Here is a 15,776-nt window from a genome sequence, read left to right as displayed (position 1 = left end):
TGTGTATTGATTACCTATTAAGCCTTAGGTCTCTGCTCATGAAGAATTCCTGATTGAAGGTGGCAGACATCTATAAATAAATCATCATCTTGGAGACTGACTGAAAAATGTCAGAACAAAAGGTGTGAGGATTGGTCTCTGGGGGTAGCAGAGAACAAGAGACGCTGTCTGTCTAGGAAGTTTTTCTTCAAAACTTTTTTCGTCTGGAAATGTCTGAGAAAGTTTTGTTGGAGTGAAGGCCTTTCACTGAGGCCATGAAGGATGCTGGTATTTTGGGTGATGGGAAGTCTAGCGCTTATTTATTTGGGAAAGATCCTATTGATACTGTGACTGAGGCCATCTTAGAAATTATTTGAAGGCTATGTTGAGGCTTAAGTTATGCATGGCACTGTTTTGCACAGGTAATCCATCTGGTTACGAATGACAGAAACCCAACCTTAAGCAAAAAAGGAAAGTAATGCTCAGGTAACTGAGGCATCTAGGAAGTAGCGTGCTTTAGGCTTTGTCGGGTCCAGGGCCTCTAACATGGCCACAGAGACTATTCCTCTGGATCTTGACTCTGCTCTGCTGAGTCCTTCACATCACCCTCTCTGTGTGATGGCAGCCAGTAGTCCGAGCTCACCTCCTCCTGGCTTGGCACTCTTAGCTGAAACGGAACTTCTCCCTCCCCAGACCGCTGTGCTATCCAGGGAAGATGTGGATGACTGGGCTTTGGTTCTGGACACTGAACTAGGCACCTGTGAGGATGAGGGGATGCTGTGCCCTGAGGGGTCCAGTGGACAGCATTACGTAGGGGGGCAGGGAAGTTTCCTCACAGGAACGAGAAGAAGGGAGTGTGGGCAAGGTGTGCGGGGCAGACAGACACTGCAGTTATCACGGGTCACGGCAGCAGAAGAAGCCTCCTGGAGGGAGAACAGAATGGGCAGCTGAGGTACGGAGCATGGGTTGAGGGGGAGGTTTGGCAGGAAGGATGGGAGCTCAGCTTTTTGCATGTTGAGTGAGAGGTGCTGGTGGGGCATTTGATGTGGCAGCTAGCTGTTTGGGCCCTAGAGAATTGGTAAAACTAGCAGGGTACCAAAGTAAGTGGTCCATTATAGAGATAGGCATGAGCTAAGCATGGAGAGGCATGGAAGGAGCTTAACTAAGCTCACTGAGGAGGATCATGTGTTAGGCTGAATCACATGACCTTACTGCCTTTGTAGGTCAAAATGGCCGCACAGTGGCAATTTCACATGGTTCAGTCTCTTCCATGGGAATTCCGGTTAGAAATGCCTGTGTTCTTTCTTCCAGCAGATGTGTATTGTATGCTCTGCACGTGCTGGCCTCCCCTGGTCTCATTCTCCGCGGCTTTCAAGTCTCTACAGAGAGCCAGTCTTTTCTCCTTCCTCTTTCCTCCCTTTCCCCTTCTCCCTTTTTCCCTTTATCCCTCTCTTCTTCCTTCATTCTTTGGGAAATATCAATGGGGTGCTTTTGAAGTGCAGAGCACAGTGGTTAGTGCTGGATATGTAGGGTGGACCCGTGCCCACCCTCCTAGATTCTGGAGCCTCAATATGAAAGCAGTGTTGGAGGGCTGATGGGATGCTCTGTGAGGTGTGGTGATGTAGGGCTGATGAACACTCTTAAGAGGTATTGGTGTTGTAGGGCTCATGGGATGCTGGTGGTGGTATGGTGTTGTAGGGGCTGATGGAATGTTTATAAGCTACGGGGAGCCATCCAGGTCCTAGATTCTTCTTGATTCACCCTGGGCCAGGGATGGGGGAGAGGAGGCCTGTCTGAAAGTTGAATAGGTATGTATCGTGCTGATAGATGTGAGAGAATGGGACTCTCCCTGCTACTCCTCACCCCTTTGCCATGACTCAGCTACTCCAGTGTTATGTGCTGTAGGAAACCTTTGATTACCCGCCTCTCTCTTCCCAGGTAAAATTTCTCCTCCCCCTCCCTGGTGCCCCAACAGTACCCTATTAGAGATTTCATCCACTGCATCCCATTGATGCTCTGTTCCACTTTTCCTATGTTAAGGCTGGCTCCCTTCATTAGGCAGTAAGCTTTAGGTGACAAGAACTATGTCTTAATATGGACAGCGTTTAGTAAAGTGTTTGGATGCTGGAGGTGCTGAGTAAATATTTATTGAACGTTGAAATAACTTTGAAGGGACTCTGTTGGCAGAGCCCTTCTGATTTCTACCAGACTTAAAAAGAATGCCAGAGTATATATACAAAGGAATATTATTCAGCCTTAAACAAGAAGGAAATCCTGCCCGTATATGAGAAGGATGAAGTTGCAGGACATTATACTTAGTGAAATAAACTAGTCACAGTAGGACAAATGCCACATGATTCTACTTACATGAGGTATCTAAAAATAATCAGACCCATAGGAACAGAGAGTGGAGTGGTTGTTGCCAGGGTCTGGGCAGGGGGCAAATGGGGAGTTGCTGTTCAGTAGGTATAAAGTTGCTGTTACGTAAGGTGGATAAATTCTAGAGATCTGCTGTACAACACTGTGCCTATTAAGTTAATAATACTGTATCGTGCGCTGAAACATTTAAGAGGGCAAGTCTCCTGATAAGTGTTCTTACAATACATTTAAAATATATATATAGTAGCCACCAACCTCCCCCTGCAAAAAAACCCCACCTGAGTGACGTAGCGCATCACGCCTCCCTGAAATCACAAATGAAATGTCTGCAGTGAAACCACATTACCACCCACGTTGAGAGTTTTACCTGACCCGATTCACAGCGCAAACAGACTCTTTATAGAGTGGTCGGTCATTTGCTTGAGGCTTGAGCTGACATCTTGTCTGTGATTTAGACACCTGCGTAAAGACAGACCTTTAAATGGACTGAAAACAGTTAACAGGGACCCCTCAGTGTCTGGGTGTCCGTGTGCAACTGGTGGGAGATGGTAAAGCCTGATGACGAGTGCAGGTGAGCGGTCAGTGCTGTTGAATGCTGGGCGTGACAGGTGCATTGGCTTCCAAAATGCATTTCTTGGAGCAGATGACGTTCATCTACAGAATCCTCCGTGATCCCAAACTCTCTCTAGGAACTGACTAGCTGTTTGAATCTGGTGGCCGATTCCATATTTGGTTACACATTTCTAGAGGAACTGTCTCCTGAAATGTGTGGTGTCCTTTTGGAGCAGGTGAGGTCTGGGTTAGGATTCTAGCTGTGCACCCCTGGACCTAATGATGATGCAGAAGATGTGGCGATGGTTCCTAGATTACAGCAACTGTGACTGGCCTGTTGGCCCAGCTTAGGGGCGGGGGTGGTTACAGGCAGGTATTTCTTGCGCACGTTGCCAGAGTTCACAGGTGTAAGGCCAGAAATCAGTGCTTAGGACTTTGCCTCTTGGAAACATGTCATTATTTGGAAAGGAATTTTTATTTTTAAAATAAAAAACAAAAACAGATTTAGCCTTTCTCTGGTGCTTTTCCTGAATACTGGTGAGCCTGTCCTAACATTGGAGAAATAATGACTTTGAGCTGGGTGGAATATTTTTATTCTTCTCAGTGGAAAGTAAATATTTGCCTTCACTTTCTCAGAACCCTGTGTCACTGGGAAGGCAGCTGAAGAACCTGCCGGTAAGAACAAAGGGCCAGGCCTCTCTTTGCCTGCAAATCTGGTTTTCTGGCAGAGCTCCCTATTGAAGTGTGAGTCGTCCCCTCTCAGCAATGGACCAGGGAACAGGAGAGCATCTTGCCTTTCCCTGGCCCTCTCTCTGCAAGACAGCCCGCAGTCCCAAGTTCTGCTGTTTGAGAGGATGAGGCTCTGCCGAAAGCTCAGTAATTTTCTTCTTGAAAGCAAAAACAAGGCAAAAGACAATAGCCAGTAGCCTCGTATAAACCACCTGCTTCGTAGGAAATGAAGCGAACTCTGGAGCCCCCAGTGCCACTTGGAGGATTTGTCCTTTCCTTTCCTGTCGGTAAACAAAGGCAGTTGGTTGAATGAGTGGGGGCATGGATTGTTTACAGGATGTTTGCTGTATCAAAGGAAGGAAAAGTGCCTTTTACAGAGTTGTGTTCATTGTGTGGGGGATATTACAACATCATTTAAAGGGTCTCTGCTGGAGAAGAGAAATTAACCACAAAATATTCAGTCGTGAAACACAAACTGTTTAATCAGTCGGACTTTTAAAGACTTATTTCATGAATTACAGTTGAGGGTTTTATAATATATCAGCATTAAAAAAAAATGTAGGAAACCAGAAAGCCTCTTTAGAGAAAAAATAATGGGTTCCTAAGACTTTGAAAAATATTGATACTTCAGAGGACTCAGATTTTTTTTTAATTGTACAGGTTCATGCTTTGTGTGCAAGAAACATTTATCATTTATAGTACGGTTGTGTCTCCTACGTAGGCCTTTCCACGTTGCCTTTCGGTGCTATGTCTGAATCCCTGGTGTTCTGGCTCTGTCTGGAAACTCTTTTTCAGCTGAGAGGTGTCATGAACATGACAGAGTGAATGAATGCTTGGTTGGACTTAATAAACTAGTGAAGATTGAAACAATGACGTAAGATGCCCAATAACATATTCTTTTTCTAATTAATGTTGGGAAATCTTTCGATAACATACTTTGGTGTTGTGTGTGTATATGTGTGTTAACCATACATAATATAATTTTTAAATGTGTAGTTCAGTGGCATTAGGTATATTCATGTGTTGTGCAACCATCTGTCTCTAGAGACTTTTCATCTTCCCAAACAGAGATTTTGAACTCATTAAACACTAACTCCCTATTCTCTTCCCCGCCCCTGGCAACCACCACTCTACTTCCTGTCTCTATGAAGTGGATTATTGTAGGTGCTTCATAGAAGTGGAATCCTATAGTATTATCCTTTTGTGACTGATTTATTTCACTTAGCACCATGTCTTCAGGGTTCATCCATGTTGTAAAATGTGTTGTAATTCCCTAATTTTTAAAGCTGAGTGATACTCTGTTGTATAGATTTACCACATTTTGTTTCTCCAGTCATTGGTGATGGACACAGGTTGCTTCCACCTTTTAGCTATTGTGAATAATGCTACTATGAACATGGGTGTATGAGTATCTTTTCAAAACCCTGCTTTCGGGGCGCCTGGGTGGCTCAGTCATTAAGCGTCTGCCTTCGGCTCAGGTCATGATCACAGGGTCCTGGGATCGAGCCCCGCATCGAGGACTCAGCGGGAGGTCTGCCTCTCCCTCTCCTGCTCCCCCTGCTTGTGTGCACTCTCCCTCTCTCTCAAATAAATAAATAAATACATCTTCAAAACCCGGCTTCCAATTCTCTTGGATATATACCCAGAAATGGAATTACTAGATCCTATGGTAATTCTGTGTTTAAGTTTTTTGAGGGATTCTCCATACTGTTCTTTTAGATTTTTAGGCTTAGAATTGGTTATATTGGCTCCGGAAGTTAAGTCAGTGAGAATGTCCTTCCCCTCCCTTGCCGGTGCACATGATCTTGAGTTCAGCCACAGTTGAGGGACTCATAATAGTAAGGTTTCATCCACTGTTTCAATGCTTCATAAAAATGGAGACAGACTGAGAAAGGTGGGCTTTCTAAAGCCACGGCCAATCGTTGCCTTGTTGGTAGGTGGCCCTGTAATTGATCACCATTCAATGTGAGAGGGGCACTGTTAATACTGTGCCGGGACCATAGGCATAGACCCTGCTGTCCCCACACACCCCACTTACTGGGGTCTGTCTTTTTTTTTTTTTTTTTTTGAAGATTTTATTTTTTGACAGAGAGGGAACACAAGCAGGGGGAGTGGGAGAGGGAGAAGCAGGCTTCCCGCAGAGCCGCGGTCCTGGTGGCGGGTGGGCCCTGCACTGAGGGGCCCTTGGGATCATGACCTGAGCCGAAAGCAGACGCTTAACGACTGAGCCACCCAGGCACCCCTGGGGTCTGTCTTTTGTAGGGAGCAGAGTGCAGGACTCTGGCAGGATTTAGAGAAGCCACGTTGTTGCCATTTCATCCAAGCTGTGCATTTTAACATTGTCGCGTATTGATTCTGCATGATGTCAGGAAGGAGTGTGGTCCTAAGAGTGCGCCTGGCTGCAGTTCAGTTTGCAGAAATTCTTATACTTACTGTTTTTAGAAATGACGTAGCAAAAGATCATGATTTGAGGAGCCGGACCGACTTGAGTTCACACCCTGTCCTGTGTGATTCACTTTGCGCAAATAATCAATGTCTTAGAGTACTAGTCTCCTCATCCGGGAGGCAGAAAAGGCAGATTTTGTTTTTCAGTGATTGTGGATATTGAAATCACATGGAAAGTGTCTAGTGGAGCACTTAGTACTTAGTGCCGCATATCCAATATTGTCCTCTCCCATTATTATTAAAAGCAGATGTATTTTAACAGAAGTTAGTATCCAAAATCGACACCTAGATTAGCAGTTGTCAAAATTTTAAATAAAATAAATAAAATTAAATAAAATTTTAAATAAAATTTTAAAAAATAGTTACTAATTAATTAAAAATGGCAGCAAGCCCTTTGCCTTTTATTATAAATAACATGTTTCATGAAAATCACTCTTTTCTAAAACAACAACAAAACATTAATGAGCAGAATGGCATTGTTTTATTTTATTTTATTTTTTTATTTTTTTTTAAGATTTTTAATTTATTTGACAGAGAGAGACACAGCGAGAGAGGGAACACAGCAGGGGGAGTGGGAGAGGGAGAAGCAGGCTCCCTGCAGAGCAGGGAGCCCGATGTGGGACTCGATCCCAGGACCCTGGGATCATGACCTGAGCTGAAGGCAGTCGCTTAACCAACTGAGCCACCCAGGCGCCCAGAATGGCATTGTTTTATAGTTTTGTAAATCTCTGTAATATGTGGCTTAAGAGAAGACAGCTGGACTTGCAAGCCTTATGCACTGTGATGTGTTACTCCCCTTCTAGAAGACTCCACTCACTGTGTCCTGGTGAGACGAGCGTGGAGAAGGGAAATGATGTGTTTTGCTGTGAGAGTGGATTGAACCTGGTAGACCCCTGGAAGGGCCTTGGGAACCCCTGGGCGCCCTCAGACCATGCTTTAAAAACTGCTGACCTAGAGTTTTTCTGTGAGTCTGAACTGGGTCTCTTTCTTCTCTTGTAGGTTCTTGCTCCTGGTTGAGCGAGCTGGAGCCTTGGAGCCTGCTATTCTCCCTGCTGAGGTGAGCCCGCCCCCCACCCGTACCCCAAACCACTGCTTAGAGTTTTAAATTTGGGCTTCTGTGACCCATGAATTTTGTTTTGTTTTTAATTGTTTCTGTTCCCTGTGGCTTAGGGGTCGAATGTTCTGATTTTTTCACCCCTCCAGCCCACGCATAGATGAGCATTGCTTTAAGGAGCTGTTTGAACTTGGGGATTGCCTAAATTGGGGGCTTCAGAAGGAGTGACTGACAAGCTCCAGTGAGCATCCCTTAATGTGTTTGAAAGGCTATGAATCTTTTTAAAAAATTTTTTTATTGTTATGTTAATCACCATACATTACATCATTAGTTTTAGATGTAGTGTTCCATGATTCATTGTTTGTGCATAACACCCAGTGCTCCATGCAGAACGTGCCTCTTTAATACCCATCACCAGGCTAACCCATCCCCCCACCCCCCTCCCCTCTAGAACCCTCAGTTTGTTTTTCAGGGTCCATCGTCTCTCATGGTTCGTCTCCCCCTCCGATTTCCCCCCCTTTATTCTTCCCCTCCTGCTATCTTCTTCTTTTTTTTTTTTCTTAACATATATTGCATTATTTGTTTCAGAGGTACAGATCTGTGATTCAACAGTCTTGCACAATTCACCGCACTTACCAGAGCACATACCCTCCCCAGTGTCTATCATCCAGCCACCCCATCCCTCCCACACCACCACCCACTCCAGCAACCCTCAGTTTGTTTCCTGAGATTAAGAATTCCTCATATCAGTGAGGTCATATGATGTATGTCTTTCTATGATTGACTTATTTCGCTCAGCATAACACCCTCCAGTTCCATCCATGTCATTGCAAATGGCAAGATCTCATTCCTTTTGATGGCTGCATAATATTTCATTGTATATATAGACCACATCTTCTTTATCCATTCATCAGTCGATGGACATCTTGGCTCTTTCCACAGTTTGCCTATTGTGGGCATTGCTGCTATAAACATCGGGGTGCACATACCCCTTCGGATCCCCACATTTGTATCTTTGGGGTAAATACCCAGTAGTGCAATTGCTGGATCGTATGGTAGCTCTATTTTCAACTTTTTGAGGAACCTCCATACTGTTTTCCAGAGTGGCTGCACCAGCTTGCATTCCCACCAACAGTGTAGGAGGGTTCCCTGAAAGGCTATGAATCTTAACGTTGGTTTGTATCTCTCTACATGGAGTGTCCCTTAGATTCTAGGGACAAAGTGGGAGCATAGTGGGGGATACGGGGCTGCACACAGGCCGCGGTCCTGATGGCGGGTGGGCCCTGCACTGAGGGGCCCTTGGGAGGAAAGTGATGGAGGGCGAGGTGGAAGAGGGCCAGGGCTCCCTGGATGGGGCCCAGCCATCTTCCTGGGGCCCCACTGTGTCACCAGGGACACCTGCCTCCCACGTAGAATAAGGCAGAGCTCCCTGATCCCCTCCTTGTGTGTGTTCACAAGTATTGTATTTTCCGTAACAGCAGGAAATCAGATGGGTTTGTGACGGAGCTATCAGGATAACCATCCCCTTGCACGTTCGGTCTCTGGCCTTTTACCCTCCAAGTTCTTTGATGTGGATTTCCTCAAAAGAGAACTATTCACCTAGTTAACAATGTTAACTAACTAGTTAGTGATGAGCCCAGGAGAACTTCGCATGGATGCATTACTTATACCTAATCTTGTGTTGGTCTTCCAGTATCTTCAGCTGGTCCAAAGTGTCCTCTCGAGTGCCATCCTCTCCCTATGGGGTCCACTGTAGGGTCAAGTCCCACACTTAGGGGTTAAGTCTGTGGCTCGACTTTGTTCCCACAGCCTTTGTTCCTCTGTGTGTTGGTGCATTTTGAAGTCTGTGGCCTGGGAGCCTGCACTTTAAAGTGTCGTTAAGTGGACAAGCATGTTTTCAGTGGCAAGGTACCACAGGTTTTTTTGGTACCAAGTATAAACTCAGCAAACATACGTGGATGGTGAGATGTCAAAACTCCTTGCAGGAGAGAGAAGACGACGGGGAATGAAGGCAACAGTAGCGAGAGGTCTGTTCCTTCTTGTGTGGGACTCAGGGGACTTGGCTGAAGTGCTAAGGACCTTGCTGGAGCCTGAGTATATTCTAATAAGGAAATAACAAAGAGGGGCATCATTTACTTGTCAGCACAGGAAAAGGGAAGTATTACCTGGGTTGGTTTAAAGGAAAGACTCCCTCCCTCTGCTCAGCTGTGCTTGTCCCTCCTGGTTCCTTGGTCCTTGCTCCCTCTGGGTGAGTAGTTCCTTCTGTTCCCGGCCTCAGGCCCCTGCGGGGCACGGGCTGCCTGGACCCCGCTCTGACCCGCCTTTGTCCCTTGCTATGCTTTCCAGCACCGTGGGAACTAGCTCCTGCCCAGAATGAACCCTGCTAGCTCCTAGCTTGCTGGGCTTATTCCTGATCAGGTGCATACAGCAGCTAGCCTAGAGGATACCTTGTCCAGATTAGTTTCTTTATGGCTAATTTGGATGAGGGAAGTTACATTGATTTTTCTACAATACGAGACTATGTAAACATTTATGACACAGGCTCACGATTTCAAGCGTACTGCATTTTGTCGAAAATTACATTCTTTAGTTTTAAAATTTATAGGTGTGATCAGTTCAGAAAACACAGAAATATATAAAGTAGAGCATCAATCCCCCCTATAATCTCACTCCCCAAAGGCACTCACTGCTGATAGACCTTCTTTTAAACCTGTGTGCACGCTCTAAAACAAAAAACAAAATAAAAGTGGGATTACTCAATTCATACTGTTTTTCCAGTTGCTTTTTTCTTACCAGTACATTGTAGCTGTCTTTTCATTGTCAACATTTAGGTAGTTCCTCCTTTTTTTTTTTTTAACGATGAATTAGCTTTCATGCATAGCTATACTATAATTTAACTAATCCCTGATGAAGGACATTTAGGTGCTTGTCGGTGCTTGGCTCTTATTAACAAAATGCTTGTATGTATATATAGACTTATACAACTGTTTCTTTAGGATAAATTCCTAGGAATGGAATTCCTGGATGAAAGAGTATCCATGCTTAAACTTATGGCAGATACTGCTAATTGACCTTCAGATGGATTGTGCCCTTTAGGATTCCATCTGTGACTCAGGAGTGAGCCTCTAGCTGGCACCAGCTGTGAATAATCTCAGTATTTTGTTTCTGTTTCTAATGTAAAAACTCTTTCATTGTTTTGATATTTATGTTCTTTTTTAAAAGAAAATTAATCCTGAAGTTAGGCACCTTTATTGGCTACTTGTAATTTTTTTTGCCCACTTATCTTTGGAATTATTGCATGTACCGATTTTTTTTTTTTGAAACTTTATTCTGGATATTAGTCCTTTGTGACATGATACAAGTATTTTTGCAAATTCTCAGTTACTGTCTTTTTTTTTTTTTTTTTTAACCATTTGAGTTGCTTATGATGTGAATCCAGACGAACTCTTTAAGAGCGTAGCATGTAGTAAGGCTAGTCTTTTTTCTGAGTTGAAAATCCATTTCAGATGCTGTCCTAACACAGGTTATGATTATAGCCCAGGTCATCACGAATCTGTTGTTATAAGGTATGAATGAAGTTCATTTGCTTTGGTTCTTCTATTTTCTCTTGTGCAAGGATCATTATTCTCACATAGATTTATATGTAAAGAGTACGTTGCTTGAAATCTACAAATTTTGTAAGAGCATCGGAACTGAGGAGGTACTACACCAGTTTAATTGCTGACTTGTTGCATAATCTTAGAGGGATGGTTTTACCATTTGGTCTCCTCATTTTCCCATTGATGAAATTAGGACTCCTTTAGCCTTCATGAAGGCTTAGCAGCCTGTTTATCAGAGGATCAGGAGACTTGTTCTATGGGAGAAATCAGTTATTATCATTAAGGGATGAATAAGAAAAATTTAGGCTGAGCTCCAAATTCTGGTCCTTACCAAGATGAATAGGATTTTCCAGGATAGCTGGTACCATACTGGCCTCATGGTGTGTATTCAAGCCTTCAGATTTCTGATAGGAATTAACTCTTTAGGCATCTTCTTATTAGAAAGGAATATCTTGTTCCTCCTCTCTGCTCTCAGCTTTACCTTCATCCTTGCACCTTCTTGGAATCAAAATAAGTATTGGCAAGGGGTGCTAGGCTTCCTTTCAATCCTGTCCTTTTTTTCTTTTTGGCCAACTTTGTAAGGCCAGGGAGGTTCTAAGGCTCTAGTGGACCTCAAGAGGGGCCTCAGTTTATCTCCACTGACTTAGAGTGTACTTACAGGTAAATTTCTCATTGTCCTGCCCAGGTTTCTGCAGAGGCATCATACTTTTTAGATGTCTCTACTTGGGGGAACAGCACCGGGTGGATGCCATCTGCTTGCTTCTGGTAGCAAGGTGCCAATGATTGCCAGGATCTGGATGTCGAGATGAAGTCTGAACTGTGATGGTACCCAATCTTTTACTCAGGCTCTTAGACATTGGGAAATGCACTGGCCTATATATAAAATGTTTGGGTGATCTCACACCTCTTGCTGAATTTCATTTTTTGCTGCTTATACTCATGGGGTAACACAGACACATTCCAGATTATGTTTCAAAACATTCCATTTCATATTCCATTATCAGGCAAGTTTAGAAAGGGTTAGCCACCTCAGGCAAAGGATTTTAAAATCTGAAGACCTCATGGGAGGGAGGCCATGGGCTCTCCTGTTCCATGCATCCTGGAGGTTGATTTAGTTTAGTGAACATTTATTGGGTAATTTCTGTTGGCAGAGCACTCTGTTAGGAGCCAAGGGAAACAAGATGATTAAAATGTGGTCCTTCCCTTTGAGAGTTTATGATCTGACAGGGAAGAAAGAAGCATATACAAATAGCTCTCATAAGAGGTTTGATTGCTATAATCATCAAATACTAGGGAAATACCAGTGAGCTGAGTTGACCATGGATCTCTGCACCCAACAGGTAGGTTGGCGTGTCATAGGCACTTAATACACATGTTTGAATGGATGAATGGATACATTGAGACACATACATTTTGGTGTGCTTTGTTCATAGCAGAAAAGGATGTATGGAAACAGATGATTTGATGGATTTGTGTATGATCGCATAGGGTGTGAGATTTCGTGAGGTCACCAAGGGCATAGGGCAGGCTGAGCAAGATCCACTGTGGAGCCATCCTTTCTCCTCCTACAATGGGGGCCATCCTGCTGGTTGCTCCTCCCAAGGCTGGGAGGACTCTCTCGAGCCCATCCCTTGAACAAAGTAGGGTTTGGTCCTTCATGTGACAGGTCCAATGCTCTGGTTTCTTGTGGACTGATTCATGCCAGTCACACTTAAAACTGCTTTGTACTTGGAATTCTTTTTCTTTCTTTCTATTTTTTTGTGAATCAGTCATTTCATTTTGTTTTTTACAAACCTGTCCTTTATTACAGTAGGGATTATTTTTCTTAATTCACAAGGTAAGATGCACTTTTCTTGATAACCAGGGATTTCTTTTCCTTCTCTTTTTCCAATTTCTTTTCTTACCATTAGGTTCTGTCTAGTCAAAGAAATGACAGTGTGCTTTGTGTCCATTATATTACAAATAATATTTCCCAAAATGTAACCCCAATCAATGTAATCACCTGGGAGGGACTTCATGATGGAGTGAGGCAGACCGTCTCATCTGCAATATATTTGCAGGCCATTCTCTCCTCTTCTCAGTAATTATTCTAGTACACTACTGCAGCTTTATTTGCTTGTTGTTACTACTATATGGTAGATAATATTTTAGTACTTCAGCTGTCCCATTTACTCTCCCAGCAGTTCTTTGAAGTAGGTGCTATTATCCACATTTTAAAGATAAGGAAGCTGAGGGCCTGGGAGGTCAAATGATGTCTCAGGGTTACCCAGCTAATCAGTTATGGAACCAGGAGGAGCTGGGCTCTCGGACCTCATTCTTTGGCAATGCCCCAAAGGCAGGTCAACTTCTGGAGAAGGCTAAGTCATCTGTTTCATCTTATCTGCTAAGAGATTGGAAGATGTGGTCTTGTTTTCTGAGAAGAACCAACAAGAAGAATTGGTGCAATTACACCGATCCTGTCCATATATCCATATATCGATTGCTCACAAAGATAAACATTTGATGTGTGAGACCAAATAGAATCCTAGCAAAACCTGACTGTGCATAAGATTAATATGAAACAATCATGGTATGTTCTGATACTCAGATGAATGTTGGGTGAATGACCTGTCCATGATCCCAACACCTGCTTGAAGTAGCGAGCCTCTCAAAATGCACTTGGCCCTGACCATCCTGAAAGCTGGACCTTTTCCTGGTTGGTCGAATCTTCACCTGAAGTGGCTTCTCAGTTGTGGATGACCTCTGCAAGGTGAATGGGATGAATAGTCAAGTCAGTATATTAGGAATTCCATTACAGATGGTTTACAGCACAATGTCTAACTTCGCGTAAGTCTTCTGAAGAGTTCTTATTTGGAAAGCATTTGCAGTGTCGTCTTACAAAGACACAATTGTGAACATTCCCTTACTGAAAAGCTGCGAATACCATCCTTAGTTTGTGCACCTGAATGCCACCAGGGCGCTCCCACAGAACACATTGTAACTTTGTAAGTTACATCTCAGCGTGGTGTGTTTTCTTTTCCCTTGTTTGTTATTAAACATTTCGCTGGAGGAAATATGTGTGGAAGATTTCATAAAGGAAGCATTCAGTGAGAACAATGGATAGTGTTAAGACTTTGTTTCTGAAGTAAAGTAACTGTTTTTCCTCGAGAGAAGCAATTCAGGGGTAATTAGCCATGTGTCTGATAGAGGTGGAGAGGGCACCGTCACATTTTGGGTGTCATTCCAAACTCAGCCCTTGTGCCTCACTCCTCTGTGGTCTGGGACGTTGTAGCATTGCAGGTCTTTTGGTCCCCTTCACACCTCGAGGCACAACTGACATATGACACAACTGACAGAAAATCATGGCAGTCATCGCATCTGTAAAGTTGTTTATTTGGAGAGTCTATACGTGCAGTGAAACATGATAAGTCTTTATATTTAATTACCTAACAACTGTGAACACGTTTCTAAGATTGGATTCTTTTGATTTTCTCTTTTACACTCAATATAGCGATAATAGTAGCCAGCATTTGTGGGCACTTTCTTGTTCTAAGGCTTGTTGTGAGCCCTTGGCAGGTACAGTTTCCTTAAATGCTAACGGCTTCTGCCACTGTCTTCCATGCCCTGAGGATGCAGGGACTCCCAAGGACAGAGATGCCCAGGGCTCATGTATGCATGCATCTGGCTTTTAGCCAGAGTCCATGCCGGCTCCCGTGGATTTGCACAAAAACGTCTGGCAAACGGGCTTGGTGCAGATAATATAGGTTAGTGACAAGAATGCGAACGAACCTTTGTTTTAAATTTGGCCAGCGAGGGGTGCCTGGGTGGCTCAGTTGGTTAAGCGACTGCCTTCGGCTCAGGTCATGATCCTGGAGTCCCTGGATCGAGTCCCGCATCGGGCTCCCTGCTCGGCGGGGAGCCTGCTTCTCCCTCTGACCCTCCCCCCTCTCATGTGCTCTCTGTCTCTCTCATTCTCTCTGTCTCAAATAAATAAATAAAATCTTTAAAAAAAAAAAAATTGGCCAGCGACAGGGTCTGCCACTCAGCTTGTCAGATTATTAGCTTCATGTAACCTGGGCAATTTCCTTGATGTTTGATGGGCCCCAGTTTTGATATTGGCAAAAAGGGTATAATAATCTATTGTAAGATTCTCATCCAAATTCTGTGAGGCAGTGCTTGTTACAACTGATCTAGTCATTTTATTTATGTCCCTTTGATTTTATCTGAAAAAGCAACTGAAATCTTTTTTTAAATTTAAAAAAAAAATTTTTTTTAAAGATTTTATTTGTCAGAGAGAGAGAGAGAGAGAGAGAACAAGCAAGGGCAACAGCAGAGAGAGGGAGAAGCAGACTTCCCACTGAGCAGGGAGCCCGATGTGGGATTCCATCCCAGGACCCTGAGATCATGACCTGAGCTGAAGGCAGATGCTTAACCGACTGAATCACTCAGGTGCCCCTGAAATCTGTAAGACACTATAATTTATTCTCCCATCTGGGCTTTGTCCTCTCCCCACTATAAAAATCCATGGTCGAGTCTCCTTTTTGTAAACCTATGGAGAGAAGGAAAAGTGAGCGCTAAGGTAGAACTGGGGATGAAGGAGTACTAAAACTGAGGTGGTAAGTTTTTACTCTTTTGTGATCTTATCTGACTATTTCAGAGTTGCCTATTGTGAGAGGATTTTTATTCTTTCCAGGAGTGGTGTCTAGAAACGTAGCGCTGATGGCCTCTTTGTGGCCCGTCCTCTGCAGGCTGAGTGCCTGATGCTCACCCCCTCCCAGCTGGCTTTTGTTGCCTGCCTCTCACCTAGGCAGTGGACCTGACTTGGCCTAAAAGCCTTTGTTGCTCTAAGCAGTGGTTTTCACCCTTCGCTACCCATCTGTATCACCCAGCAAGCTTTTAAAAATACCAATGCCTGAATTCTAAAACTGATACTTAGAAACTGAATTGCGACTGAATTTCCAATGTCTGTGTTTTTTTTAAACTTCCCCAGCTGATTCTGATAGGCAGGGGAGGTGGAAAACTGCATTAGTGTGGGGGAGACCTGGAAGGGCCATATTCCA

At 43.9% G+C, this 15,776-nt stretch overlaps 1 protein-coding gene across 3 annotated transcripts in view; it reads left to right on the top strand.

Moving 5' to 3' along the window:
• Positions 1-15,776, top strand: part of SIPA1L2 (signal induced proliferation associated 1 like 2) — a 213,774-nt gene that overhangs the window by 42,794 nt on the left and 155,204 nt on the right. For all 3 annotated transcript variants that reach the window (XM_035008465.1, XM_035008467.1, XM_035008464.1), the window contains one exon: positions 7,084-7,141. The gene's annotated coding sequence lies outside the window, so the exon portion shown is untranslated. The remainder of the gene's footprint in view (positions 1-7,083; positions 7,142-15,776) is intronic.

The sequence above is a fragment of the Mirounga leonina genome, unplaced genomic scaffold (genome assembly GCF_011800145.1).
Source record: "Mirounga leonina isolate KUSES-001 unplaced genomic scaffold, KU_Mleo_1.0 Mir_152, whole genome shotgun sequence".
Lineage (NCBI taxonomy): Eukaryota > Metazoa > Chordata > Mammalia > Carnivora > Phocidae > Mirounga > Mirounga leonina.
This window is presented reverse-complemented; position numbering and strand designations above follow the sequence as displayed.